This window comes from Chlorocebus sabaeus, chromosome 7 (assembly GCF_047675955.1).
Source record: "Chlorocebus sabaeus isolate Y175 chromosome 7, mChlSab1.0.hap1, whole genome shotgun sequence".
Lineage (NCBI taxonomy): Eukaryota > Metazoa > Chordata > Mammalia > Primates > Cercopithecidae > Chlorocebus > Chlorocebus sabaeus.
This window is the reverse complement of record NC_132910.1, coordinates 140,395,212-140,407,982: the sequence shown is the minus strand read 5'-3', so window position 1 is coordinate 140,407,982 and position 12,771 is coordinate 140,395,212. Positions and strand designations below refer to the sequence as shown.

The window sequence follows — 12,771 nt, the reverse complement described above, 5'->3', positions numbered from 1 at the left end:
CAGGCATGCACCATCAAGCCCAGCTAATTTTTGTATTTTTAATAGAGATGGGGTTTTGCCATGTTGGCCAGGCTGGTCGTGAACTCCTGACCTCAGGTGATCCAGAGTAAGTCTTTTAAAGCATAAGGCAAATAATGTTTTCCATCTGCTTAAAACCTTCCATGGCTAGGAAGGTCTTAAACCATCTTGTCCCCTGACACTTCTCTGATCTTTATTCCCATCAGGCTCCCCTCTGTTATTGCAATCTTCAGAGAAACCAGGCAGATGTGCTTCTGCCCCAGGGCGTCTGCATGTGCGGTCCCCTTTGCCTGGAATGCCTTCTCTTCAGGTAGCAGCATGGCTTACCTCTCTTATCCAGGCCTTTGCTTCATTATTACCGTGTCATAAGAAGGCTCTTTTCTGACCATTTAACTTCAAATGGCACCTTCTCACTCTCTATTTTCTTATTCTACTTTATTCTTCTTTAAAGCACGTCTTACCATCTGACCTATCATGTATACACACTTCCAGATTTCTTCATTGGTCGCTCCCACTCCCACTCTGTCCTGTGCAAGCTCCATGAGAGCAGAGACTGTTTCGTTCATTGCTGCATCTATCTCTTAAGATAGTTCTTGGCATAAGTAGGCATGCAGGTGAGTATTGCATGCATGAGTGAGGACAATAACGGTCCCAAATTCTTCTGGAAAGTTTTTCCTCAATCTTGAGGCTGGTTTACTGTCATCAAATTTCTTGATTTCTTGACCATTAATGACTCACTGTATCTCTGTCCTATTTACAGTCACAGTTTGGAAATATTGCAGGTTCAGTTCCAGACTACCGAAATAAAGCAAACATTGCAATAAAGTGAGTCACACAAATGTTTTGGTTTTGCAATGCATGAAAGTCATGTTAACACTATATTGTGGTCTATTAAGAGTACAATTTCAATATGTCTAAAAATGCCAATGTACATGCCTTAATTTAAAATAATTTATCGATAAAAATGCTAATGATCATCTGAGCCTTCAGCAAGTTGTGATCTTTTGGTGATGGGGGTCCTGCCTCTCTGTTGATTGATGCCAACAGATCAGGGTGGTGGGTACTGAAGGTTGGGGTGCCTGTGGCAATTTCTTTTCCTTTCTTTTCTGAGATGGAGTCTTAGTCTGTTGCCCAGGCTGGAGTGCAGTGGCAGGATCTTGGCTCACTGCAACCTCTGCCTCCGGGGTTCAAGTGATTTCTCTTGCCTCAGCCTCCCAAGTAGCTGGGATTATAGGCCCCAATACCATGCCTGGCTAATTTTTATATTTTTTGTAGAGATGGGGTTTCACCATGTCGGCCAGGCTGGTCTCAAACTCCTGACCTCAGGTGATCCACCGGCCTCAGCCTCCCAAATTTCTGGTATTATAGGCATAAACCACCGCGCCTGCAATTTCTTAAAATAAGACAGCAGTTTCTTAAAATAAGACAGCAGTGAAGTTTGCCACATCAATTGACCCTTCCTTTCATGAAAAATTTCTGTGTGGCATGTGACGCTGTTTGATAGCATTTTACCCACAGTAAAACTTCTTTCAAAATAGAGTTAATCCTCTCAAAGTCTCCTGCTTCTTTATCAACTAAGTTTATTGAATATTCCAAATCCTTTATTGTCATTTCAACAATGTTTATAGTATCTTCACTAGGAGGAGATTTCATCCCCCAAAACACAACAAAACAACAACAACAAAAAAAACCCCACTTTTTTTTCTCATCCATAAAAAGCAAGTCCTCATTTCATCAAGTTTGATCATGAGATGCAGCAATTCAGTCACATCTTCAGGCTCTACTTCTAATTCTAGTTCTTGTGCTCTTTCTACCACATCTGCAGTTATTTCTTCCACTGAAGTCTTGAACTCCTTAAAGTCATCCATGACGATTTTAATTGACCTCTTCCAAACTCCTGTTAATGTTGAATTTTGACCCCTCCCATGAATCATGAATGTTCTCAATGACATCTAGAATGGTGAGTCCCTTCCGTAAGGTTTTTAGTTTACTTTGCCCAAATCCATCGGAGGAATCATGATGACAGTGAAAACCCTATGAAATGTATTTCTTAAATAATAAGACTTGGAAGTTGAAATGACGCCTTCACCCCTGAGCTTCAGAATGACCTTGTATTAGTAAGCATGGAAACAAAGTTGATTTCCTTGTATGTCTCCATCAGAGCTCTTAGGTGTCAAGGAGTACTAACATTTTGAAAGAAATGTTTTTCTCTGAGCAGTAGGTATTAACAGTGAGCTTAAAATATTGAGTAAACCGTAGTGTAAACAGACGTGCTGTCATTCAGGCTTTGTTGTTGCATTTGTAGAGCACAGGCAGAGTAGGTTTAGCATAAGTTTTAAGGGCCCTGGAATTTTCGGAATCGTAAGGGCAAATCGGCTTTAACTTAAAGTCTCCAGTTACATTAACCCGTCATGAGACTCAGCCTGTCCTCTGAAGCTTTGAAGCCAAGCATTGACTTCTCTCTAACTGTGAAAGTCCTAGATGACATGCACTTCCAGCAGAAGGCTGATTCATCTACACTGAAAATCAATTGTGTAGTGTGGCTACCTTCATCGATGATCTGAGCTAGATCTGCTGCTGCAGCAGAAGTAACTTGCTGCAGCTTCTCCATCACACTTCCCGCTTCACCTTGCACTCTTATGCTATGAAGAGGGCTTCTTTCCTTAAACTCTGCTAGCTTCAAACGTTTCTTCTGCAGCTTCCACACTTCTCTCAGCCTTTATAGAACTGAAGAGAGTCAAGGCGTTCCTCTGAATTAGGATTTGGTGTAAAGGTTTATTCTGGCTAGTTGGGCCTTCTATCCGGACCATTAAACTCTCCATACCAACAACAACGCTGTTTCACTGTCTTACCACAGTGTGCTCACTGGATTAACGTCCTTCAAGAACTTGGCCTTTGCGTTCACAATTTGGCTCTCGGTTTCGTCCAGGAGGCCTAGCTTTCAGCCCGTCTCATCTTTTGGCATGCCTTCCTCACTAAGCTTCATTTCTAGCGTTAGATTTTAAGTGAGAAATGCATGAGACTCTTCCTTTTACAGGAACAGGTACAGGCCACTGTAGGATTATTAATTGGCCTAATTTTCTTATTGCTGAGTCTCAGAAAATAGGGAGGCCCAAGGAGAAGAAGAGAGATGGGGAAACAGCCGGTTAGGGAGGCAGTCAGCCCATACAACATACGTCAGTTAAACATGCCATCGTACATGGATGCGGCTCATGGTGCCCAGAACACAGCAGTAACGTCAAAGGTCACTGACCACGGAGCACCATAGCAAATACAGTGATAAATTTTGAAATATTGCTAGAATTACCTAAATGTGACACAGACACAAAGTGAGCCCATGCCATTTGAAAAGAAGCACTGAAACTTCCAGTTAGCTGAACACGTGGAGGTGAAATATGGCTCAATTTTGTGAGTTGAATTAGACAAGTCCCTGATCTTTCCTATTGTTAAAGTCAGAATTTAGGATACTTTCTTTTATGAATTAGCATTAACTTAAACAAAAGAGCTTAATGAGATTCACCTGGCATGACTGGTAAGGTAATTATGTTTCAGAATTTACTGAAAAAGAAAGGTTCTTTTGTTTGTTATGCTTTCAAGGAGTAGAAAACCCGCAGTTGAAAATCAATACCGAAAGGGTCAAAGTGTGCAGGGGCGTGGTCGAGCTCCTTTGAAACAGACTGGTGGGGAAGAACTTTGTGTCCAGGTTCGGCCTGTGTCAGCAGCTGAGCCTCCGAATGAGACGCACACTACAGAAAGAACACACGGGCTGTGGCCATTCAGCAACTGAGCACCTATGCCAGGCACTGCCACTGCATTAAGGATGAGGAAGACACACACAGTCCCTACTCTGCAGACATGTTGTGCTGGGGTCCCAGGCACTGCCACTGCATTAAGGATGAGGAAGACACACACAGTCCCTACTCTGCAGATGTGTTGTGCTGGGGTTAGCAGAAAGTGGAAACGCAGGATTTTCTCATTTCAATACAGGATGATCAAAGCTCGTACGCAGGATGTTCGGGGTGCTGTCGGAGCACATTGGGGGAGCACCTAAACTCGTTAGAACTAACTGATGATGAGTACAACTTATGTTTGGAACTATTAGCAGGAATGATATAAAAAAATTGGGTAAATGAAAATAGTGTACTATTTAGGTTAGTTAGCACAGAGTAGTAATGTAGATGAATTAGTTAGCATAAAAAATAATTTTTAAGGCCAAAGAAGAAAGAGACATGAGAAGATTTTAGTCTCACTGTTGAAAAGACACATTGCACACTATAGAATTCTTATAAAAAACATAAGAACATAAGTAAATGCAACGCATATGAAGCTGTAGAAAGAATAATATTGCACATTATTCACTTATTACTCTTTTTTTTTTTTTTTTTTTTTTTTAATGAGACAGAGTCTCCTTCTGTCGCCCAGGCTGGAGTGCAATGGCGTGATCTTGGCTCACTGAAACCTCCGCCTCCTGGGTTCAAGTGATTCTCCTGCCTCAGCCTCCCAAGTAGCTGGGACTACAGGCGCCCGGTACCATGCCCAGCTAACTTTGGTAATTTTGGTAGAGACCGGGTTTTGCCATGTTGGCCAGGCTGGTCTCAAACTCCTGACCTCAAGTGATCCACCTGCCTTGGCCTCCCAGAGTGCTGGGATTACAGGTGTGAGCCACTGCACCCGGCCTCACTTATTACTGTTGATAGCACAATTACAGGTACTTAGTAGACATTTAGTTACTTAGTTATTAGAATTCAAGGAGATTCTGAGGGGTATAATTAGTTGAAATTGCAATTAAGCAATGACTATATCAGAAAACCACTTTCGTTTAACTTACTTCTAATGACCGAGACAGAGGAGCTGTACCAGGGCTGTATCCCACGTGAGGTCCCCATCAGAGAATCTGGGGCGGGACCATCCAGCCGCTTCCCTTACAGGGAAATAGGTTTCTCTTTCTGGTGAACTTCCCGAGAGGCCCTTTAGGCTGGTGCTTTTGGTAAATCCAAGGAATGGAGTCTGTTTTGGAATCCTGAAATACTCAAAGAGGGCTTTGTCTCCCAGGAAGGGCATCAGCTGAGATAACTCAAGTGGCATTTGAGAAGAAGCAGAAGCAGGCAGGTCACTCTCTGCCCCCCCACCCCCCAGGAGCAGATCATAAGACCTCCTTTCAGAGGAACAGTCCTTATACCCAGAAGAAAGAAACATCCTTATCTCTGAAGACTCAGGAACACAGAGAAGAATCTGAACACACAGGCCTTGCTAAGTTCCCCCGGTTCATCTCCGTGACAGCATACCCACTGTGTCCAATTGTACCCGCCCATGGTGTCCACTGCTCATCAAACCTAACTAAGCACAAGATACACAAGGTTTCCTGTTTCTTTGGTCATTTTCTTATGAAGACTCCTGTGCCACATAAAACTTTTTAAATAAACATGTATGCTTTTCTCTCATTGATGAGTACTTTGTTACGGGGGCATCAGCCACAGGCCTAGTGATGGGTGAGGAAAAGAAACCTTTCTTGCCCTACAAAGGAATGAAAAAGAATATTTGGGTATATATATTCTCAACCCAACGAGAGAGTCCGTTCCATGGGCCTTATTTCCTCCCTATGTTTTATTATTCATGGACAGACCCTCTACTCGTGATCCATTTGATCAAAAAGTCTGTGAAGACTGCATCCTGGACTGTGGCCGTGGAATGAAATGTCTTGCAGCTGCGTGTGAAACTGGATACTTGTGGACTAGAGCTGCCAAGGGAGGAGAAGGATTAATGACCCCCCGCAGAAGCCATCCAGTGAGCTCTTAGGATGAGCTGATAAAGAATTTGGGAGGAACTAGCTTACAATCCCACCAGCAGTGTAAAAGTGTTCCTATTTCTCCACATCCTCTCCAGCACCTGTTGTTTCCTGTTTTTAATGATCACCATTCTAACTGGTGTGAGATGGTATCTCATTGTGGTTTTGATTTGCATTTCTTTGATGGCCAGTGATGATGAGCATTTTTTCATGTGTCTGTTGGCTGTATGAATGTCTTCTTTTGAGAAATGTCTGTTCATATCCTTTGCCCACTTTTTGATGGGGTTGTTTGTTTTTTTCTTGTAAATTTGTTTGAGTTCTTTGTAGGTTCTGGATATTAGCCCTTTGTCAGATGAGTAGATTGCAAAATTTTTCTCCCATTCTGTAGGTTGCCTGTTCACTCTGATGGTAGTTTCTTTTGCTGTGCAGAAGCTCTTTAGTTTAATGAGATCCCATTTGTCAATTTTGGCTTTTGTTGCCGTTGCTTTTGGTGTTTTAGACATGAATTCCTTGCCTGTGCCTATGTCCTGAAAGGTATTACCTAGGTTTTCTTCTAGAGTTTTTATGGTATTAGGTCTAACATTTAAGTCTCTAATCTATCTTGAATTAATTTTCGTATAAGGAGTAAGGAAAGGATCCAGTTTCAGCTTTCTACTTATGGCTAGCCAATTTTCCCAGCACCATTTATTAAATAGGGAATCCTTTCCCCATTTCTTGTTTTTCTCAGGTTTCTCAAAGATCAGATGGCTATAGATGTGTGGTATTATTTCTGAGGACTCTGTTCTGTTCCATTGGTCTATATCTCTGTTTTGGTACCAGTACCATGCTGTTTTGGTTACTGTAGCCTTGTAGTATAGTTTGAAGTCAGGTAGCGTGATGCCTCCAGCTTTGTTCTTTTGACTTAGGATTGTCTTGGAGATGAGGGCTCTTTTTTGGTTCCATATGAACTTTAAAGCAGTTTTTTCTAATTCTGTGAAGAAACTCATTGGTAGCTTAATGGGGATGGCATTGAATCTATAAATTACCTTGGGCAGTATGGCCATTTTCACGATATTGATTCTTCCTATCCATGAGCATGGTATATTCTTCCATTTGTTTGTGTCCTCTTTTATTTCACTGAGCAGTGGTTTGTAGTTCTCCTTGAAGAGGTCCTTTACATCCCTTGTAAGTTGGATTCCTAGGTATTTTATTCTCTTTGAAGCAATTGTGAATGGAAGTTCATTCATGATTTGGCTCTCTGTTTGTCTGTTACTGGTGTATAAGAATGCTTGTGATTTTTGCACATTAATTTTGTATCCTGAGACTTTGCTGAAGTTTCTTATCAGCTTAAGGAGATTTTGGGCTGAGACAATGGGGTTTTCTAAATATACAATCATGTCATCTGCAAAGAGGGACAATTTGACTTCTTCTTTTCCTAACTGAATACCCTTTATTTGTTTCTCTTGCCTGATTGCCCTAGCCAGAACTTCCAACACTATGTTGAATAGGAGTGGTGAGAGAGGGCATCCCTGTCTTGTGCCAGTTTTCAAAGGGAATTTTTCCAGTTTTTGCCCATTCAGTATGATATTGGCTGTGGGTTTGTCATAAATAGCTCTTATTATTTTGAGATACGTTCCATCAATACTGAATTTATTGAGCGTTTTTAGCATGAAGGGCTGTTGAATTTTGTCAAAGGCCTTTTCTGCATCTGTTGAGATAATCATGTGGTTTTTGTCTTTGGTTCTGTTTATATGCTGGATTACGTTTATTGATTTGCGTATGTTGAACCATTATGGAAAACAGTATGACGATTCCTCAAGGATCTAGAACTAGAAGTACCATATGACCCAGCCATCCCATTACTGGGTATATACCCAAAGGATTATAAATCATGCTGCTATAAAGACACATGCACATGTATGTGTATTGTGGCACTATTCACAGTAGCAAAGACTTAGAATCAACCCAAATGTCCATCAGTGACAGATTGGATTAAGAAAATGTGGCACATATACACCATGGAATACTATGCAGCCATAAAAAAGGATGAGTTTGTGTCCTTTGTAGGGACATGAGTGCAGCTCGAAACCATCATTCTCAGCAAACTATCACAAGAATAGAAAACCAAACACCGCATGTTCTCACTCATAGGTGGGAACTGAACAATGAGATCACTCAGACTCGGGAAGGGGAACATCACACACCGGGGCCTATCATGGGGAGGGGGGAGGGGGGAGGGGGGAGGGATTGCATTGGAAGTTATACCTGATGTAAATGACGAGTTGATGGGTGCAGCACACCAACATGGCACATGTATACATATGTAACAAACCTGCAAGTTATGCACATGTACCCTACAACTTAAAGTATAATTTAAAAAAATATATATATACATAAAAAAAAAGAAAAAAAAAAGGATTTGGGAGGACTCTAGCTCTAGACTTTCTGGGACGATTTCCTTCTTCACAGCAGAGTTCAGGTCTCTTGCCCTTTGCCATGGGAAAGCCATCTCTCCTGTTTCTCCTGTGAGACTGTCTTCCTCATGGCTCAGTGGCAGTTCTGCAGCACAGTCAAAAATCAGGGCAATTCCCATCATTTTGTATGTTGTGCTGAGAATGAAGCTGTACACTCTGGGCAAGTAGGAATTAACTCTTAGGCACACGGGGCCTTTGAATTGCTAAAAGGCTCTCTTCTGGGCAACACTCATTATGGATTATGATCAAGTTACAGAATGTTCATGTTGCTTTGCTTTCTTAATCAGCCTTGTTTGTGACTTCCGATATCTTTGGTAAAGATTGCAAATTGACTTTAATTTTTGTGCTTATATATTGAGGAATGGTCTCTATTATTTCAAGTGAGCCATTTGTCGAATTAATTTAATCACCCATTCAGATCTACAGACTACAAAAATGAACGTTATATAGATACAGACACTGCATTCATATAAAAAATTTCCAAATAGATACATCTGGGCTGCAATTGTCATGAACGGAAGGCTCACTTTTAGTGAGCTCACTTTTAGAGGAAGCAAGATAATATATATTATAGGTTAAGAAAGATAAAATAATGGAAAAAAAGGGAATGGAAATAAACTGCAATTCTTACTTTCTTGTTTCTTTGTCACTGGGTTTTGCAGAATCCAGCCCCATGAGAACGTTTTCCCCATTATTAGTCCCTAGTAGGCTTTGTAATTGGGAAAAAAACCTCAAAACTTCCCCTGCCCTTTGCTGTGTTTTGGTTGTATAATCTTATTCTTGGATTTAGTCAAGATAAATTTAACAAATTCAAATCAAGATTGTAAAATAAAATATTTCTTCTGTCAAATTTGCCTCATAGTGTCCATCCCTCTTCAGATGCCAAAAATAACTCAGATGGTGGATATAGGATTTGTTCTTTAAATAAGAAAACAAGCCTTGTTTTCTTACAAATGAGTAGAAACTGCTGAAAGATAGGGCCCCTGCCTCACACTTCCATCTTGTGTTCCTGGGAGCGCTGTGGTGCTGCGATATTATCCATCCTTCTCCCTGATTTTTCTAAAGGTCCCTTGGCCTCCATGTGCTGGAGAGTGAGAGAGGATTTAAAGTCTTTCTGAGAGTGACTCCTCACGTTACTGTGGTTTTCTGTGACTTACTTTCCCAGCATCTGTGTCACAGTTTTCTCTTCCTGTCTTTCTTTTCTCTAAGGTAGTGAACACAAGGTAACTCCCCTTAAGAACAGGCAGTGCAGCATCAGGTGAGTATCAGATGGCAAGGGTTCCGATTATTCATCCTCTGATTTCCCTTTGGCTTTTCTAAGAAAAGTGCAGCTTTATGTTTACTAGGACTAGAGAAATTCAGGTTTGCAGAAAGAACATAACATCTCAGTTGCTGCAGTCTTTTTTGTTAGTTATCACTTGTAACCAGGAGCTCGAATTTTCTTTCCTGGACCTGTCTGTTGTAGAGTGCAGCAGCAGGGTCTTCTCTGGTGCTACAGGAGAAGGGATGCAGCCCTTCTCTCTGGGTTCTTTTGACCCAAGAAGCCTTCCAAAATGTGAAATGTAGGTTCCATGAGCAAAGGTGTTTTTGCCTCTTTTGTTGGCTATTCTGTACTGATGATGTGGGGAATAGTGCTTGGCACACAGTAGACCCTCAGGAAATATTTATGGAATGAATGAATAAATCGCCCATGATATAGGTTTATCGGACGCTTGACCTCCAATGACCTTCACCTGGGGAGACAGTGTTGCCAGTGAGTGTCGTGGTTGCCTTTCTATTCCAGCTCTGTCCTGGGCAGAGCTTGCTGCACCTTCCAGTTTCAGTAATCAAGGAAGTGGAGTCCCTGCAATTCTTCAAGGAACCTTGAGAACTCAGGAGGTCCTGGGGTGGCTGCATCAATCCTGCAGACCAATGCCAATCAGCAGAGGGGCCATTCCCAGGGCCACATGGCTGGCTGAGTTGGGCCTTGGCCAGGTAAGACACACAGCATACATGCCTACCTGATTTAATTCTGAATGCCATAGACCTGGCAAGTCATAAATAGCAACCAATAATTATAAGTTAGAGGTCTCATTTCCTCCCAGAAAGCTCAGTGTATGTGAAGATAGGTTGGAATGTGTAAAGAAAAGCTAAGAAAGCAGATTTCTGATAAGAGCAGCGTGTGACTCGTACAGCAGTTCTGAATTACAGCCTGAAGGATGGAATGCTGACAGTTCCTTCTTTCTTACCTATGATTGCTAGAATTTTATTTAGCAGATCGTTTTTGAGCTGATCTCAAAATGAGAAAATTCTTTGAGGAATTATGCGTAGTGTGAAGTATATTCTCTCCCTTGTTGCCCGTAGAGATTCCGCTGGTGACAGGGCAGATTTCCCACTGCAGGGTCGATGGAGATGCTGCTGCTGTCTTTGGACATAATAGTTTATGACAAAGAGACTAAAATAATTCCTTTTTAGCCATGTGGTTGTCTGTAAATTTGCCTAGTTGGTCATCCAAAGCGATGATGTTTAAGATATAGTTGATATACTGTTTATCTTAAAGAAATGTTTTAAAATTAATTCTTCAGACCTATGTAATATTTTATCTTTTCTGTTTAATAATATCCAAATGTGCTTTTGTGACACACAGGACACGTGTGTTTCTTCATAAATCAGTCAGATACCTTTGAAAGTATAATATATTACAAGCATGTAGCAAAGACCCTCAAAACACAATTATTGAAGCAGTATAAAAAGGTGAATTTGCTTCAGTTTTGGATTTTTAATAGACTTCACTGTTATGTAGTGAAGACAGAAATATGCCATGGAAGTCTCTGGTTAAGAGCCAAGACTTTTTCTCGTGTATCATTTCAGATCCCGTCATCTCTATCTGATCTTTAGGGTAGACTGTACATTCAGAGTGTTGAGTAAAATTATTAGAAAATATAATACCTGTAACATTATTCTTTATACCCTTTAAGTAAATATGCTGGCACATGAATTCACAATTTAAAACTCTGACTTTGTAAGACATTTGCATGTATCTCCAATGAAGATATTGTTGGACTTGCATTCTTTGTGCATGATTTGTGACAAAATTATGAGACCTTTACATTTGTGGAAATAAAACACATAAAGTTATTTCAAAATTCACATCGAGTCCATCACTGTGTTCTGTCAATCTTCTCTCTAAATATTTCTCAGGTTTCTTCTTTTACTTTCATTTCTATTCCCAAAACCAGAGTCCAGACAACCATCATTCCTCACTCTCCAGACTCCTGGAATATAGTCCCATTCTCCATGCCTCCAAGTAATTAATGACACAGAAAAAGCACATTATGTAAAAAAAGTAGGAGTCCAAATTGAACATGCACGTGGATTGTAATGAAAACACACTAAAATGTTAACAGTGAAAGAATCAGCAGTTATATTTATTTTGCTCTTTTATACTTTTTAATGTTTTCTAAATGTTCTATAATAAGCATGAATTATTTAAAAAATTTTATTAAGGTGCATTCTCATTTAAAAAAATTCAAGGCTGTACATGGTGGCTCACGCCCGTAATCCCAGCACTTTAGGAGGCCAAGGCAGGCGGATCACGGGGTCAGCAGATCAAGACCAGCCTGGCCAACATGATGAAACCCTGTCTCTACTAAAAAATACAAAAATTAGCCGGGCATGGTGGCACACGCCTGTAATACCAGCTACTCAGGAGACTGAGACAGGAGAATGGCGTGAACCCCAGAAGTGGAGCTTGCAATGAGCCGAGATCGCACCACTGCACTCCAGCCTGGGCGACAGAGCGAGACTCTGTCTCAAAAAAAAAAAACCGAAGTGAAAGTGAAAACAGATACCATCCCATTTCAGAAATTCTCCTTATGAAATTAGGTGAACGTCATGTCAAACATTGTTTCTCTCCGTGTATCTTCTCACAGGCACGTGCATACGCTTATACACACAGAGAGGGTGAAGAACGGTTACTTAGTGAGTTCAAGACAGGCAAAAAGTAAAATTTTATATGTACAAGATCAAACTATGCATCATCTTAAAAAGATTAAAATGTATTATGTTAACAATTTGTACCTAAAAATTAAGCCTTATGCAAGGTGTCAGCTATTGAAATGAAAACATCAGGTGACCTCAGCTTTTTATGTTGTGGACTTAGCCACACACTGCGCCCAGCTCTGTTCCAGTTCTTTCCTCTTGCCTTTGGTTTCTACCGCTCCGTTGTAGGCTTGACTTCTAGAAGAAACACAGCTAACCTGCCAGGGCTTTAGACCTGATCTGCCTTTCTTAGGGAGAGAGAGATGGAAAGAAAGAGATGGCTTCTTCTTTGCAGAAACACGTCAGCTGCCTTCTTCTCAATTTCCCTGGACAATATTTATGTTCACTCTCCCACCAGTGAGTAGGTAGGTGCCTGCATCGGTAGCCCATTCTCACGGGTAGCCCATTCTTACTAAAATGTTGAACTCCTTACGTAAAACATTTTGAATAAAAACAATTGATCAAAAGGAATAAAAAACATTTTTGAGTGAAAAC

At 40.9% G+C, this 12,771-nt stretch overlaps 1 protein-coding gene across 1 annotated transcript in view; it reads left to right on the top strand.

The window, feature by feature from the left end:
- Nucleotides 1-11,373, top strand: part of LOC140712057 (uncharacterized) — an 80,506-nt gene extending 69,133 nt beyond the window's left edge. The window contains exon 4 of the mRNA XM_073017794.1: nt 10,040-11,373. The gene's annotated coding sequence lies outside the window, so the exon portion shown is untranslated. The remainder of the gene's footprint in view (nt 1-10,039) is intronic.
- The last annotated feature ends 1,398 nt before the right edge of the window (nt 11,374-12,771 follow it).